Raw genomic sequence first — 17,839 nt, 5'->3', positions numbered from 1 at the left:
TGTTAAAATTCACGTGGATTGTTCACGGTTTTATGAAAATCAAGTCATGATTATGAATAATGAATTTTGCTCGTCTTTGCAGGTTTGAGGGTACGAGCAAGTTTTCGAAATTCTGACATTATAATCACTACATCTAATGAAATTGTAAATAGGTAAGAGTTGGATTGTTACCATTTTGTTACGCGTTTGTTATTGGTATATCCATGACTCCATGTCTTTCGCCTCAGATAGTGGTGACTTCTGGTTACAACCACTCTTTTGGCCCTTCCGGGGAACGCTCCAGAAATATCAAGTCAAAGATGAAGACTTCTGCAGATGTTCATGCCGAGGTGAATCAACCTTTCAGAGACGCTGGAAAGTTGTGGATTGTATGTCTCCCGATCATATGGGAGTCGTCCGTGGTGGAATCAACGCTTTCTTAGTCTTAGCGGATGCAGAAGAGAAGTAGGGACGAGATGAGTTATTATTGAAAAAGAAAGCTGAAGATGAAAGGCTTGCAGCTTATCAGCAAAACGTCGCCGACTTCAGCAAATGATACTAGCGGATGAAGATCAAGTCTGACCTCGCGCGGAAGGCGTAGCTTCTGATTCAGATGTAGATGAATGAAGAATTTAGTCATAATTCGTCATCAGAAAATTCAGAAGTCAGGTCTTTATTGAAAATGTTGTAGAATCTTCGTACGATGTCGGATTTTCGTGAACTACCTATGTTTCTTCATCCTAAGAAAATTTACAAGCTTCCTCAAAGAAGATTTTCGGCTTTTGAGCATGTTTAAGGGCCGAAATTGACGAAACAGTAAACTTCCAGGAGGTTTTCAGAAAATTTTCAGCTGTCATGTAGTCCAATGTTTTAGCCGCATATTTTTGATCGTTTCTCCAATTGATGTGAATTTTGGATATGTTGTAGAGGACATCCATACAAAGAGAATGGTATATGAAACATCCATATATTCTTCACCAATTTCTTTAAGCTTGCTGATTTGTGCGGGACAGTGTAAAATCATCTTAGACAAGCTTGTTGTAAAACACTCATGTTGTGTCTTTAGACCATTCGCTTGTGTCTTGAACGGTTGGTGAAGGATTTTAATGTTATTGAGTCATTTGAGATCAGGAAACCTTGATTGATACATGAGCATGGTGCTTGCAGTGTCATCTTGCTTCGTCGTAGAAACATCACTTCTGAAACCCTGGTCATGGTACCATAACTGAGGTTGCTCTCAAGAGGGGGTGGTGTAATGACCATGGTTTCATGTACCGGTGGTATCATTCCTTTTATGATGAATGATTAGCACATGAGAGTCTGGTGCCACGGGTCTTGGACTGTGAAACTCGTCATGATCAGTGGACCGTCAGTCCCCAGTATTTTGTTAAATCTCTCCTTTTCGTTTTCTCTTCTTCTGGCAATACTTGGATAGAGGACCCAAGTATAAAAATTGATGTAAAGACCTAGGTGGTCGAAGTTGGAGGTACATTGATGAAGTACTTAGTGGAAAGACCTGGTGGACACCAGTCGACTGCGGAAGTTATGAATCCCGTCTAAGAATAGCTGCTTGCATGTTGTATGCTCTGGAAGCTGTAGGAACTTCATACAACGTCGGAATTCGATGCTTGAGCCCAAATTTTGAAGCTATGAGACTGAGTTATCACATGAGAAACTAATCACTCAATTTGGAGTTGTAGAGGTCATCCAACGAAGCGCGCACATTTGTAATTTGTAATCCCGTACACATTTTTCAGATTTCGTAGACCTGACGGTGAATGCCATATCTTTCAGCTCGTATGTCCGATTGGGGTGCCCTTTTGACATGTTACAGAATAGACATAGACGAAATTTTTAATTGAGGAAGCATTGTCCCATTCCTCATCCATTGGTACGTTTTTGTAAACCCATGGCCTGAAGTGTGTTGTATCTCATTTGTATAGGTGATGAGAACATCTTGTAGAAGACTTTGGATTGTGCCTACCAGTGATAGACACATTTTTGTGTACGATTTGTCTCGATTCTATATGTTGTTAGGGCTCATTTTTGTACTTATTATGGTGCTTTATTTATTTGTAGGTATTTTTGGCCAATAAACATTTTTGGAAAAAATTGGCTCGGAAAGGTTTCGGAAAGCACCCGGAGGACATTTGCTATTCGGACTCTCACTTTGGATAAGGGGTAACCTAATTACTAAGGGGCATCCCATTTCCAGGCAGTTGTTAATCGTACCCCTACTCTGGATAAGGGGCAACCATCTTCAACATTCAAAAATCAGGTTTTTGGCGGGAAAAAAGTGCAGTTTTGGCAATCGTGATTTGAAGGAGTTTGAGGTCGATTAAACCTCTGATTTTCATAGGATAGACTCCTTATGGGTCTAGGAATCTAATGTGGGTGTTTAAATCGATTAGAATGGGCTCAATCGACGGATTTTTCTCACAACAAGAAAATATGGAAAGTCACGTGTGTGACCTGTTTTAGGGAATTTTAGAGAGATTAAAGCGCTGTAAACCTTCCCAAAGACTTGTATCTATCTAAGGAAGAGTTTAGAATAAAAAGGAAAGCTCAAAAACGCGTAGAAATCCTAAAACAAGAAATTGTCGCAACTTGGACGTGAAGAGAAGGAAAGAGATTTTGGAAGATTTGGGAGAGATTTAATCGGTATTTTTGATATAAATAGATGTCTTGGGTCATATAGAAGAGGTGTCGAGAGCTTTGGAACCTAAGGAGAGCCAGAGAAGAAGAAATCAGAGCTTTACCAAACTCTGTTTCTGCTGCTGCTGCTGAAGAAGAAGAACACGAAGAACATTGACGCTCGGTAGACAGCCGCAGAAAAGTGTCGTTGTTTAACAGCTGAAGAACATTAAGTTGTTCAGGGCAGCCTTATTCTAGGGTCTTAAAATCTGCGACAAAGCAACAGTTTTTCTGTAACAGTTCCATTGTAACAGTTGTTTTGCAACACCAATACACCATTGCAAACAGTCTGTGTTATTACTTTTCACTCTTTTAATCATCTTCTGAGCAACAAACACATATTTTGAGATCATGATTAATATGAGGAGCTAAACCCCATTGCTGAGGCGATAGAGGAAGCTATTTTTCCAACAAAAAGTGGTATATTCTATTTTATCTTTTTATTTGCAATAATTATATGATTATTTGCCTTGAACTATTATTGAATATGATTTTTATTTGAGTGATTGTGATCTATTTTGATGGAGTATGCTTAGTTTTAAGACTTTTGATGCTTCATACTTGGTATTTACAATTATTACTTTTGAAAATCTACTTGTTGCAATATTTTAGAATCAAATTAAACAAGAAAATTGCACAAATATAAGTATTGATTTAATCACTTTGAACTTGGAAAATAGTGGAATCTTATCCTCAGTGTTTCTTTTAGTATTGATATCATCTTTGATTGAGTTTGCTATAATTTTTAGTGATTTTTCTATTTTAGTATTAGAATTTAAGTCTAATTAATATCCTTCACAAGTCTGAGAATCGAACCACTTTTACCACTATCTACAAATCACATCAATTTTTGGCGCCGCCGACGCGGACTTGTTATTAGGATTTTAGATTTATTTTATTTATTTTATTTTTATTATTTTTATCCTTTTTTATGTTTTTGGGTATTTATCTTGTGTTTACAGGTTCTGGATCATAAAGAAAATTGAGCCAAGGAGTTTGGTGATTTCATAAAGACTTGGAGCTAAAGATTAAAGCAAAAAGAACAGAAAAGAAGACAATTTTATTTTAGACAATTTTAGTTTAGGGTTTGTTTATTTTATTTAAAAAAAAAACTGTATTAGGGTTTATTATTTTTGTAATTTTTCTTTATTTTTTTGGACTTTTGGACTTTGGGACATTATTATTTTTTTATTACCCTACGGAAGGGTACTTTAAATATAAATTGTTTGCAGAGAAGGAGGACAATTACGATATTGTCTCTGCACCTTGGGTTCGTACACTAGACATCGGAGTCAGTGGCCCGAGTCGACTACAACCGATTCATCCCCCGTCTGGAACGGGAGGTAAGATTCTAAACACTCGCGAATCCCCTGTCAGCGAGTTACTGGACTCCTTCATATGCATATATGTTGAGGACTGAATACGAACATTTATTTTTCTAGTAAAGGGAAAGGCCTGGACATACAAGATAAGGGTTCGGATTTCATCACCGCTCTCTTCTTGACCGCTTTAGGAACACGTAAGCTACGCGAACCTAAGCCTAAAATTTTGACTAGAACGACACCGATAGGATAACGAGCTTAACAGGAACACGTGACTGCGCCGCCTTGTAATACCGGTGAGGCCTTGGGTATCAAAGCTCCACCGAGCTTCCCTCGCCTCTATTCAACTTACTTTAACTCAGATTGATTCCAGAGGGGTTTGCTTAAATTGTAACGAATTCCCTTTCGAAGGATTAGAAGCTGGTCTAGAAACAATCTAAGTGGAGCCATCATGATTTTTGTTTGCTAGAAATCAATAGGTTTGATTTGGTTGAGTCGGCCTTGATATGTGTTTGCTTACCCTTCCAATTTAGAAAATTCTATTGTATGCCTGAACGTAAAAGAGACGCACTGGGTAGATTTGTTAAAGAGAAACCTAGTAGTTCGAAGCGTCTCGATTACCTTAATCTAGAGAGTCCGACTTTTGAAGAGTCTTTTTTTGAACGTCCGCTTGAGGAGACAATCCCTAATATTTCGATAGTGCCAGAAATGGCAACTTTAAAAGCTTTGTTAAATACGACTAGGACTACTCGTCCTTCGTGTATTAAGTTAGCTGAAATGGAGGCACCCTATGAACTGAAACCTGGGACCTTACAGATGCTCCCAATCTTTTTAGGGAAATAAAATGAAAACCCCTATTACCATGTTAGGGATTTTGAGGAAATTTGTAGTACTCTAAGAATTAGAGGCTTAGATGATGATGCTTTGAAACTTAGGTTATTCCCATTTTCCCTGAAAGATAAGGCCAAGTCGTGGATGTATAGTTTGGACTCCGAGTCAATTGAGACATATGAACAACTTACATCTGCCTTTTTCAATAAGTTCTTCCCTAGGCACAAGACATCATCTATTAGGACGCAAATATGCACATTTTCACAACAAGAGGGAGAATCTTTATATAGGTATTTGGAAAGGTTCAATGATTTATTATCCCAGTGTCCTCATCATGGTTTAGAAAAGGTTAGGCTACTTCAGATCCTTTATGAGGGTTTAGATTATTCCACAACGACCATGGTTGAGTCTCTATGCACTGGTGGATTTGAAAACCAAACTGTTGATGCGGTGATGGAATTTTTTAATGAAATCGCCGAAAAAACCCAGCAATGGAAGATAGTAGGGCACCACAGAAAATAATTCTTTTAAATAGAGGAAACGTTAATAGGGTAGAAGGAGGCTATGAATCAGATGCCAAAATTGCTGCTATAGCAAAAAGGTTAGAAGCCTTAGAAGTGGGCCAGACTAGTGGTAGAGTGGAGCCTTTTTGGGAAGGACAGAATATTGAAGAGCAGGCCAATGCTCTTTATAATAACACTAGATTTGATAACCGTCAAAAGATTGACCCATATTCAGAAACCTATAATCCTGGTTGGAGAAACCATCCGAACCTTTCGTGGTCTAAGGGCCAAAGTCAAGGTCAGTTTAGTAATTCTAATGCTCCCCCAGGTTTTGGCTATACTAAGAATCCCTCAGGACTAGCTCAGTTTCAGAATCAGTCAGATAAGAAAATCCTAAGTTTAGAGGAATCTCTCGCCTTGTTAACTCAGCAAACTGCAAAATTTCAGTTATCCGTAGAATTGAGTCTACAAGCTAGTAACAGGATAAGATAAGAAAATAGTCAGGCTATTTCCGAGTTAAAAACCCAGGTTGGTCTGATAAGTGATTCTTTAAGAGAAAAAGGTAAGTTTCCTAGTCAAACAAAACCCAACCCTAGAGGAGTTCATGAATTAGGTGCAAAACCATCGAATCAATTGAATGTTGTTAGAACCCTTAGAAGTGGTAGAGTTGTAGACAATAAGGTAACCATGCCCGATAGTGAACATACTGTAGTTCACCCCTCAGGATCTCACCTCTCAGGACCAGTAGCTGAAGAGACTGATAAAGTTTCTGATGATGTGAATTCGGTTCCTGAAAGGTCTGATTTTAGGCCTAGAGCCCCATTTCCTCAGCTATTAGTACCAACAAAGAAGGAATCGAACTTTAATGACATAGTGGAGGTTTTTAAGCAAGTTACCATAAACCTTCCCTTATTAGATGCAATTAGGAAATTTCCTGCTTATGCCAAGTTCCTTAAGGATATGTGTACGCGAAAGCGAAAACTTAGCGTCCATAAGAAAGCCTTTTTAGCTAGTCACGTAAGTTCAATCATTCAGAACACCACAACTCCAAAGTACAAAGACCCAGGTTCTCCTACCATTGCTTGCACAATAGGTAACTTCCGGGTAGAAAAAGCTTTACTTGACTTAGGAGCCAGTGTGAACTTACTGCCATTCCATGTATACTTACAGCTAGGACTTGGTGAAATGAAACCTACTCAGATGACACTGCAGTTAGCTGATAGGTCTGTTAAAATCCCTCGAGGTGTTATCGAGGATGTTCTTATTGAGGTCGACAAGTTTATTTATCCAGTGGATTTCGTGGTCCTAGATACCCAACCTGTCCCTGACCCAGAGAACCAGATACCTGTGATTTTAGGTCGCCCATTTTTAGCTACGTCTAATGCGATCATTAACTGTCGAAATGGTGTGATGAGTTTATCTTTTGGTAATATGACTATGGAGATGAACATTTTTAATGTCAGTAAGCAACCTCATGAGCTAGATGACACATGTGTTGAGGAGGTGAACATGATAGAAGCCTTAGTTCAGGAGTCATTACCAAACATCTTGTCTGAAGACCCATTAGAAAGTTGTCTATCCCATTTTGGTTTAGATTTTGACGACGATAGCACTATTGAACAGGTGAATGCTCTATTAGATTCTACCCCTGTGTTAGACACTGATAGATGGAAAGCTAGGTTCGAACCGTTACCAGTTTCTGAGACTACCCTAATTCCTTCTTTAGAAGAGCCCCCAAAGTTGGACCTTAAACCACTACCCGATACTCTAAAGTATGTGTTTTTAGGCCCATCTGAGACTTTACTGTGATTGTAGCTTCCAATTTGGATAGTGATCAGGAAAGTAGCTAGTAAATGTACTTCAAGACAATAAGGAAGCTTAGGGTGGACATAGGACAATAAGGGTATAAGTCCTACTGTGTGTATGCATCAGATTCATTTAGAGGAAGACTCCAAACCTTCTAGGGAGATGCAACGTCGACTGAACCCTAACATGAAAGAGGTAGTTCGAAAAGAGGTGCTTAAGTTGTTAGATGCGGGTATTATTTACCCAATTTCAGACAGTAAGTGGGTCAGCCCTGTTCAGGTTGTCCCCAAGAAATCAGGTATCACTGTAGTCCAGAATGATAATAATGAATTAATCCCAACCCGAGTGACCACGGGATGGCGTGTGTGTATTGACTATAGGAAATTGAACAAGGTCACAAGGAAGGATCACTTTCCCCTTCCTTTTATCGACCAAATGCTAGAGCGATTAGCTGGACATAGTCACTATTGCTTCTTAGATGGCTACTCCGGTTATAATCAGATCGTTATTGCCCCAGAAGACCAAGAGAAAACCACTTTTACCTGTCCCTTTGGTACCTTTGCGTATAGACGCATGCCTTTCGGGCTATGTAATGCCCCTGCAACTTTTCAGCGTTGTATGATGAGCATATTTTCTGATATGGTAGAACGGTTCTTAGAGGTCTTTATGGATGATTTTTCAGTGTTTGGTTCATCTTTCGATGAGTGCTTGCATCATTTGACATTAGTGTTGACTAGGTGTAAGGAAAAAAATTTAGTGCTTAATTGGGAAAAATGCCATTTCATGGTTAAATCAGGAATTGTTAGGGCACATCGTCTCTTCAAAGGGTATAGAGGTAGACAAAGCCAAAGTTGACCTTATTAAGACTTTACAGGTCCCAAAAACCGTAAAAGATATTAGGTCATTCCTAGGGCATGCAGGTTTTTACCGTCGATTCATTAAGGATTTTAGCTTGATTTCTAGACCTCTTTGCAATTTGCTTGCAAAAGATGTTAAGTTTGTCTTTGATGATGCTTGTTTAGAGGCTTTTGAGAAGCTTAAAACTTTACTCACTACTGCCCCGATAGTCCAGGCACCTAACTGGAACCTACCCTTTGAGATTATGTGTGATTCTTCAGATTATGCTATAGGCGTCGTTTTAGGACAACGAGAAAACAAATTACTTCATGTGATTTATTATGCTAGCAAAACTCTGAATGATGCCCAAATGAACTACACAACTACCGAGAAGGAACTTTTAGCCATCGTGTTTGCCTTGGATAAGTTTAGGTCCTACCTATTAGGTTCTAAGATCATAATCTATACAGATCATGCTGCTTTGAAATACCTTTTATCTAAGAAGGATACCAAACCTAGATTGATTAGATGGATCCTATTGTTACAGGAATTTTCCCCAGACATTAGAGACAAAAAGGGTGCAGAAAATGTAGTAGCAGACCACTTGTCTAGGCTAGTTGTTAGTTCCCCTAGTGATTCCCTTCCTATAAGGGATAGCTTTCCTGATGAACAATTGTTCTCTGTTTCCCAATCACCTTGGTATGCAAATATAGTGAATTATCTTGTTACTGGTCGAACCCCTCAACATTGGGGTAAGCAAGATCGTTCTAGGTTTTTAGCCGAGGTTAAGCATTTCTTTTGGGACGATCCTTATCTGTTTAAGTATTGTCCGGACCAGATTATTAGGAGATGTGTATCTGAGAGTGACCAGTCTAGTATTATCTCCTTTTTCATGAACATGCATGTGGGGGTCATTTTAGTACTAAGAAGACTGCTGCTAAGATTTTGCAGTGTGGATTTTACTGGCCTTCGTTGTTTAAAGATTCCCATAGTCATTGTGTTTCTTGTGAGCGTTGCCAGAAGTTAGGAACCATTTCCCGTAGAAATATGATGCCTTTGAACCCTATTTTAGTGATTGAGGTCTTTGATGTGTGGGGCATTGATTTTATGGGTCCATTTCCTATTTCGTTTGGTTATCTTTACATACTTGTCGCTGTAGACTATGTGTCTAAGTGGGTTGAGGCGGTTCCGTGTAGAACGAATGACCACAGGGTCGTAGTCCAGTTTTTGAAAGAGAATATACTTACACGTTTTGGTACGCCGCGAGCTATAATTAGTGATGGAGGTTCACACTTTTGTAATAGACCGTTTTCTCTTTTAATGAAACAATACGGTATTACCCATAAAGTAGCAACCCCATATCACCCTCAGACTAGTGGTCAGGTAGAGGTTTCCAATAGGGAAATTAAACGTATTCTAGAGAAAACAGTTAATCCAAATAGGAAAGACTGGTCGTCGAGGCTTACTGATGCCTTATGGGCTTACCGTACTGCGTTTAAGACACCCATTGGAATGTCACCTTATCGTTTAGTGTTTGGCAAGGCATGTCACCTGCCTGTTGAGTTAGAGCATCGAGCCTATTGGGCTATTAAGAACTTAAACTTTTCACTTGACAAGGCAGGAGCTCAAAGAAAGCTCCAGCTCAATGAGTTGGACGAGATTCGTAGAGATGCATACGATAGTGCTAAGGAGTATAAGAACAAAATGAAACTTGTGCATGATAGGAATATTTTACGAAAGTCATTTTCTCCAGGTCAAAAAGTTCTTCTGTATGACACTCGTTTGCATCTATTCCCCGGGAAGTTGCGCTCTCGGTGGACCGGTCCTTTTGTGGTCCGTACTGTTTTTCCTCATGGCGCTGTTGAGATTGAGACACCAGATGGTAGTAGTTCTTCGAAGGTTAACGGTCAGCGATTGAAGCCCTTTTTAGAGCCTTTTCCTACAGGTGATGTTGAGGAGGTCCCTCTGGAGGACCCTGTTTACCTTGATTGACCATCGAGGCGATTTTGTATGTTGTATAATATTTTTGTAGGTTTTTGGTTACACTTCACCCAGGTACTATCTTTCCGACTTCTCTCTTTACTATTTCCTCATGTTACTTATATTTTTGGTACTGTTCTTTGATTAGAAACATTGAGGACAATGTTAGATTTAAGTTTGGGGGTGGGGTAGAACTTTTTGTTACCTTTTCGTTGCAATAAATAAACTCCAGAGCCTAGAAATTTATCCCTATTAAGGATGGCACTAACCAATCTAAGTGGATGGAAGCATTTTGGTTGTAGGAGTTGAGGAACCAATCTGACTAGATGGCAACATCTAAAGAGTCTATTCATAAAAGCACAGAGCTCAGGTGTTAGAAATAACATGATAGTTTCACCATATCTCGTTGAGTCCTTTTCACTTCTGTTTTTATTTTTTTGTTTTTAAACTATGTTTCTCTAAGTGATTAGGTGGGGCTCACGATTCAAGTTGTTACCAATGCTAGGGTGAATTAGAGTGATTGAGATACAAAAAAAAAAAAAAAAAAAAAAGAAGACCAGACCAACTGGAATAAATTCAATAAAGTCGACCACTGGAACCCTTGTATATGCCAGTTGTGTTGACCTAGAGTTAGGATTATCAATCACTGGTTCCCTTGTATATGCCAGTGTGTTGATATTAGTCAGACTAGTATCTCAGTCCATTAGGATAGGTTCATTTTGGCGGAGGCCTTCAGACAGATATGAGAAACACCGTTCACCTAGTAAACATCAAAACCATCTATGTTTTTCTATATCCATCTTCTTGATCTATCCATGTGATTAGTTTTGACTCCGGATATTGATGTCCATAGTGCGACTATCTGAGTAGAGCTCTGTACTTCATATGAATTTTAGTATGCTTGAGTGCAAACTCGTGTACAACAATTGGAATTTCGCATCAGGGTACTTCCTCCTGTAGTCAATAATTATGCCAACCAAGGAGATTCTTTAGTGCCTCCCAAGGTTCTGTGTAGATAGCTAGGGTCTGGAGTAAAAAGGTTTTGTGGGTATACCTCTGGTAAGCCCTCCGGAGACAACACTCCGCCACTTGGGGCACCTAGGGGTTTAAAGGCTTATTGCATACGCTAAATGCAATCGACGATGCCTGCGATAGTGAGTTAGGATTTTATTCCTATTTTTTTTGCTCGAGGACTAGCAAATAATACGTTTGGGGGTATTTGATAGACACATTTTTGTGTCCGATTTGTCTCGATTCTATATGTTTTTAGGGATCATTTTTGTACTTATTATGGTGTTTTATTTATTTGTAGGTATTTTTGGCCAATAAACATTTTTGGAAAGAATTGGCTCGAAAAGGTTTCGGAAAGCACCCGGAGGACATTTGCTATTCGGACTCTCACTTTGGATAAGGGGTAACCTAATTACTAAGGGGAATCCCATTTCCAGGCAGTTGTTAATCGCACCCCTACTCTGGATAAGGGGCAACCATCTTCAACATTAAAAAATCAGGTTTTTGACGGGAAAAAAGTGCAGTTAAAGAGCAGTTTTGGCAATCGTGATTTGAAGGAGTTTGAGGTCGATTAAACCTCTGATTTTCATAGGATAGACTCCTTATGGGTCTAGGAATCTGATATGGGTGTTTAAATCGATTAGAATGGGCTCAATCGACGGATTTTTCTCACAACAAGAAAATATGGAAAGTCACGTGTGTGACCTGTTTTAGGGAATTTTAGAGAGATTAAAGCGCTGTAAACCTTCCCAAAGACTTGTATCTATCTAAGGAAGAGTTTAGAATAAAAAGGAAAGCTCAGAAACGCATAGAAATCCTAAAACAAGAAATTGTCGCAACTTGGCCGTGAAGAGAAGGAAAGAGATTTTGGAAGATTTGGGAGAGATTTAATCGGTATTTTTGATATAAATAGATGTCTTGGGTCATACAGAAGAGGTGTCGAGAGTTTGGGAACCTAAGGAGAGCCAGAGAAGAAGAACTCAGAGCTTTACCAAACTCTGTTTCTGCTGCTGCTGCTGCTGAAGAAGAAGAACGCGAAGAACATTGACGCTCGGTAGACAGTCGCAGAAAAGTGTCGTTGTTTAACAGCTGAAGAACATTAATCTGTTCAGGGCAGCCTTATTCTAGGGTCTTAAAATCAGCGACAAAGCAACAATTTTTTCTGTAACAGTTCCATTGTAACAGTTGTTTTGCAACACCAATACACTGTTGCAAACAGTCTGTGTTATTACTTTTCACTCTTTTAATCATCTTTTGAGCAACAAACACATATTTTGAGATCATGATTAATATGAGGAGCTAAACCCCATTGCTGAGGCGATAGAGGAAGCTATTTTTCCAACAAAAAGTGGTATATTCTATTTTATCTTTTTATTTGCAATAATTATATGATTATTTGCCTTGAACTATTATTGAATATGATTTTTATTTGAGTGATTGTGATCTATTTTGATGGAGTATGCTTAGTTTTAAGACTTTTGATGCTTCATACTTGGTATTTACAATTATTACTTTTGAAAATCTACTTGTTGCAATATTTTAGAATCAAATTAAACAAGAAAATTGCACAAATATAAGTATTGATTTAATCACTTTGAACTTGGAAAATAGTGGAATCTTAGCCTCAGTGTTTCTTTTAGTATTGATATCATCTTTGATTGAGTTTGCTATAATTTTTAGTGAGTTTTCTATTTTAGTATTAGAATTTAAGTCTAATTAATATCCTTCACAAGTCTGAGAATCGAACCACTTTTACCACTATCTACAAATCACATCAACCAGTCGTGCAAGCTTTGGGAAGACTTTCATCTGAGCATTTTATCAGGTATACACATATTGATATGAATCATTAGTGCTTGGAGAAGTCCGCTTCGTCGAGCAATACTTCAGAGAATGGTTAATTAATGAAGCCCTGTCATGAGGATGTTGCTCTTGAGACCTTTGTTGATGCTAGATCATGATTGAAATTTCTCCAGAAATTCTTGTTGATGCTGAGACCATGAACGGAGTTCCTCCAAATATCCTTGTTGATGCCGATACTATGTTTGGAGTTACTCCAGAGACCGAAAAAGGCTAGAACCATGATTATCGATATAGACTTTGCTCCTTCATCCAGTGAGCCTTTTACATTCACGAACTAGTTGGTTAGTTGAGCATTCCTAAGATGAATTTGTTCTAGGACTTCAACCCAAATTCTCATGAATATGACTTTACTGTGAAGTGGCTTCGTCAGGGAATCGATGTTGTTGTGGAAGATAACAGCGGCAGTCCCCATTCTGTATGTGAGGAGAAAAAGTTCCTTGGTCGTGCAAGGCTTGTGATGTAGAGAGGTTCCGTCGATGAAATTTCATGGAATCACATCAGATTGCAAATTCCAATAAGATCAAGTCCTCAGTGTATGTTGAAGGGGTTTGTGTCATCCATGGATGAATGATGTTGCATCTGCTTTAGAAGTCTTATCATAGGATAATGAATAATTAGCAATTGTAATTTAGTTACACTTTGATTGCGCTGGTGTTGAATCAAAGTGTCATCGTTGAGATATTTATGCTGAAGCTAGATGCGCTATTATAGGAGGTGTACTCTTTGATTGGGAGTACAATTTGAAGGCTTCTTAGATGCTTGAGTGTTGAAGCGTCATATCCCTTGAGCATGTCTTAGGTTTGATCGTTTGGGTCCCAACTATCTTCTGTTGATTCAGCGTTCCTTAGTCGCGGTAGTGGGATTTAACACTTGTGCAGATATCAGAGCTTTCTGGTTTTGTGGCACACATGAAAACTCCTGCAAGGCTATGGAGAAATGTCCAAATTTTTCTTTTCCGTGCTTGAACATCATCTCAGTAATGAATGTCTCAGTGAGATGCTCGATTCGGAGAAATGTCAGATTCAACCACTTGGTAAAATATTGTTGAAGTGAGATTACCCACTTATAACGTATTGCAATAGCAGAGATGCTAGCAGAATTGAGTCCCCATTATAGAATAACATGTGAGGAAATAAATGATATAGACATGGGAGGAACGAGACTTGCCTGAGTGCAGGATCTTTTGATGAATGTCCATGCATCTTTTGCAGGTTCTTATTTCAACCTTATCAAAGTTCGAAATTCCTCCAAGTGATCTGATGATGGAACGTCCGGAAAATCTTCTGGATCAGAACTTTCTTCATTGGAGAGACGTGTAGACAAAGGTGCTTTGTAAGTACCCATCTTTTCAGCATGGATCCACGCTCTTCTGAAGGACATGTCATATCCTGGATCTTTCTGATTATGTGAAACTTGGTTTCTGTCCAGGTTGAACTTATGTTCACTTTGAGAGTGATGTAGCCATAAGTATTTCCGAGCGTTCCTTCAAGGTATTTGATTTATATGGGAGCATGAGTAGCTTCTTGTCGAGTGATCATGTGGACCCGATGGTTTCTAATGGAATTTTGTTGATGGAGGTGCCAACATCGATCAACGTTCTTCCAAATTAGTTTCTTCTGAGATTGACTGTGGTAAGAAGTCCCCAGTCGTACATCTCTTGGTCTGTGGCTGGAGGATCAAGAAGTATTTCCGGAATGGACTTCTTGACACGATGTAGTTCAGTGTTGTGAACATGTCTCTCCTTTGTGCCTTCGACAGATAGAACAATTCACGTTCGACCAAGGATTGAACTGCCTCTTTGATAGGTTGTTCAGAGAGTGTAAAGGTTATGATTGGGAGAGGGTTCTTGTGTACTCCTTCAGTCCCTACTTGAAGCTATTGTGGATCAACCTTCTCTTTGGTGACGTGCTTCAAAATATTGCAGTTACTTGTCGGATGATTGATAAATCTATGAAGGTTACAGTACCTGAGATTCTTCATTTTTTCTTCAGTTGGCTCTTTATGATGAGCAACAATTTGGTTGCACCATCTTGAACCCAGATTTCCAGTAACTCGATCACTCTTTCATGAGAAGAGAGAAGTTTGAGTATGTCTGATCATTTCCCCGTTCGTTGATGCCGGGTCGAGGTTTGTGCATTTTAGGATTGGTTATCTTTTCTTTGCGCCTTCAGAGGAGTCTGGGATGTTAGGGAAGCTCTCTGATGATTGTCTCGGATTTTCTTTAATTTCTTTCAACAACAAAGTTTGTGATGATTGTTGACTAGGTTTCGGCTGCTTCGAGGTTCCTCGACCTTGCATACTTTTTTCTTTCCAGGTGCAGTAGTCGCTGATCATTTGGCTACTTCATGAAGCTCGGAGAAAGTCTGGAACCGAAGATTTTCCAGCAAGGCTCTGTAGATCGGAATCATTCCGTTGATGCACAAGTCCACCAGTTGTTGTTCAGTGACATTCGGGTCATGACAATCCAAAGCTTGGACTCTGAACCTCTTCACATAATCGTTCGGATGTTCATTGTTCTTCTGAGACATTTTCCTAAATAAGAGAGAGTAATCTGCTCTGAGATGAAAAAGTATTTCTGGTAGAAAGCATTAACCGTCTCTCCCCAACTAGCGATGCTCCCTGGTGCAATGTTGTTGTACCATGTGTACGCTCGGCCTGTCAGAGATTTCGAGAATTCCTTCAGACGAACGACATGGTTGTGTGTCGTGTTCGCCTAGTGCTTCTAAGAATCGAGAGACATGTTCTCGAGCGTTCCCGTCCTGTTATACAGTGTGAACGTTAGAGAGGTGCAGCCCTTTGGGAGAGGAATTCGTTGTATAGTAGCAGGATATGGAGGTTGATGACGATGAACCGATGGTGTCTTGTCTTTTCATCGATCCTCCATAAAGCGTTTCAGGTCTTCACGGGTGATGAAGCCTGCAGGTTCCTTCATTGGTGGATTGTCTACAGCCTTGTGGACTTGATCATCATCTACTACGTGGATCGAAGTGACTTCAGGATCAGCAGTCGAAGATGTTTCTTTGGATTTTCCCTTCTCCTGAGTTTTCTCTGACATCTTGAGAATTTTGAGATGATTGCACAACTCTTTCTATGTTGCAGCCATGTCAATCTGGTTTTTTGCGAGAGTCTCTTGCACCTTCATAAGATAAGCTATGGTAGGTTGGTTTCCTCTGGTTTCTTCAGGAGATTCACTAGGAGGTGAATTGTTGATAGTGCCAGTAGAATTACTTGCAGCATTGACAAGAGTGATCACTGGAGCACCAACACTCGTAGGAGTAGTAGCAACATGTGGCGTGACATTGCTGTCCGGAGGAGTGGTATTAGCGGTACCACTGGAGCCTGCAACGTTGAGAGCAGTAGTACTTGCGGTGGCAATACCACTAGAACTTGCGATGTTAGAGTTGGGTGTTGAACCCGAATTGGTAACTGAAACAGATCTAAGATCGACCATCTTTGTGAGAATTAAGATTGCAACCGAGAGAATGATCTCCCACTGTGGTCGCCAATCTGTAGATGGAGAAAAAAGATTTGCTGATTTTTACGGAATTGAGGAGATGACCGTGCGGAGACTCCTTGAACTGAGCAAATGCTCAACCTCACACAGATGCACTGCAAGAAGGGAGTACTTTAAGTTCGAGAGATGAATTTGTAGGACTCCGGCCTAAACCAATACAATGGACGTTCCAGAGTCAATTCGGTCACAAGAGAGGATGGGTTGATCTGTAGGAAGGAAGCTGAGAAATGTGTGAGATCAATGGTGATCGATATTGTAGGTGTATTGTGTATTCTGCGTAAGAAAGTTCTAAATGATTGAATTTACTCAGTTGAGAGTGATTGCTCAGACGATGAGTTCGTGTAGACGAAAGATTGTCTGTATAAACTTGTCGAGAAATTCTTGTCCGTTTCAATCAGGATTCAGAGGCCTTTTTATATTGCTAAATTGTAAACACCTTGATCCCATGAAGTGTGACAGTTTCTGGAGTGAAAGAGTGGGGAAGTGGGAAATCGTGTCAAAACCAATTGCTCATCGTGCGGAGACTTGGTTGATTTTCCATTCACTTCTTTGCTAACTCCTCCAACCGATTGCACGTCTTGCTCACATTCTCATCATGTGCATGAACACACGTGTCGTAGACCTCCAGACCAAAACCCTAGTTAATATCCCCCATGTAACACGATTGACATCTCGTGGTTGTGGAGTCAGTTGCTGACTTCATGGGACAATGAGTCCTTGTATTGCTGAGTCGAACGTGATTTGCAAATGTTCCGAGACTCATGAATTGAACATGTCTGTTGAGACACATGTATCATTGTCGAATAAATGTTGATAACCTGAGAAAATTGTGTTGCTGAATCGTTGAATATTGATAGTTGAACCAATATTCCTTAGTCTGAGCAAATATTGCTCATCTGAGCGACTGTTGCTCGTCTGATGAATTGTTGGTGGCACGACCAAAAAAATATTAATTTAAGATACTGACTACTAGGATGAGTATAATAATGAAAGTATTGATCATGGGATCAAAGTAAAATTATTAGTATTTGAATCTACTCAGAATTACGTTTTCGCAGAGCTCTGGATTCAAAACCCTAATTTTAATCAATTGATGATTTATTGAAAATCAACCACGTAGTGAAGGAGGGACCAGATACATGGGATGATGAGTCGACCATGTAACTCCCAGATGCTCAAGTGAGCAAAAATACCAAAGTCTCTTGAAGACCAGTTGGTAAAAAGATGATTAAATGCTGGTTTAATCATTCTTTTAAAATAATGCTCGTGTGAGCGTTAGGTAATAAAACCTAATTATGGAGAGATGAGGGACCGACCAAGAGGGAATGAGACCGGCCCTTGGTGGTTGTGGGACCAGCTGATGGTCGTCTGAGCAAACTCCAGTTGTTTGAGAAGAGTTTGAACCCAATATGAGCAATTGAACAAACTAGGTCAAAATTATTAAAACATGTGGGACCGGATATTTGCAAACCTTAGGGACAGTCTTGGTCGGTCAAGGA

The 17,839-nt window shown here is 39.6% G+C and overlaps 1 pseudogene; it reads right to left on the bottom strand.

Annotated features, from left to right (window-relative positions):
• Positions 1-5,067: 5,067 nt before the first annotated feature.
• Positions 5,068-5,167, bottom strand: LOC113292103 (annotated as a pseudogene).
• Positions 5,168-17,839: the final 12,672 nt, after the last annotated feature.

The sequence above is a fragment of the Papaver somniferum genome, chromosome 6 (assembly GCF_003573695.1).
Source record: "Papaver somniferum cultivar HN1 chromosome 6, ASM357369v1, whole genome shotgun sequence".
Lineage (NCBI taxonomy): Eukaryota > Viridiplantae > Streptophyta > Magnoliopsida > Ranunculales > Papaveraceae > Papaver > Papaver somniferum.
This window is presented reverse-complemented; position numbering and strand designations above follow the sequence as displayed.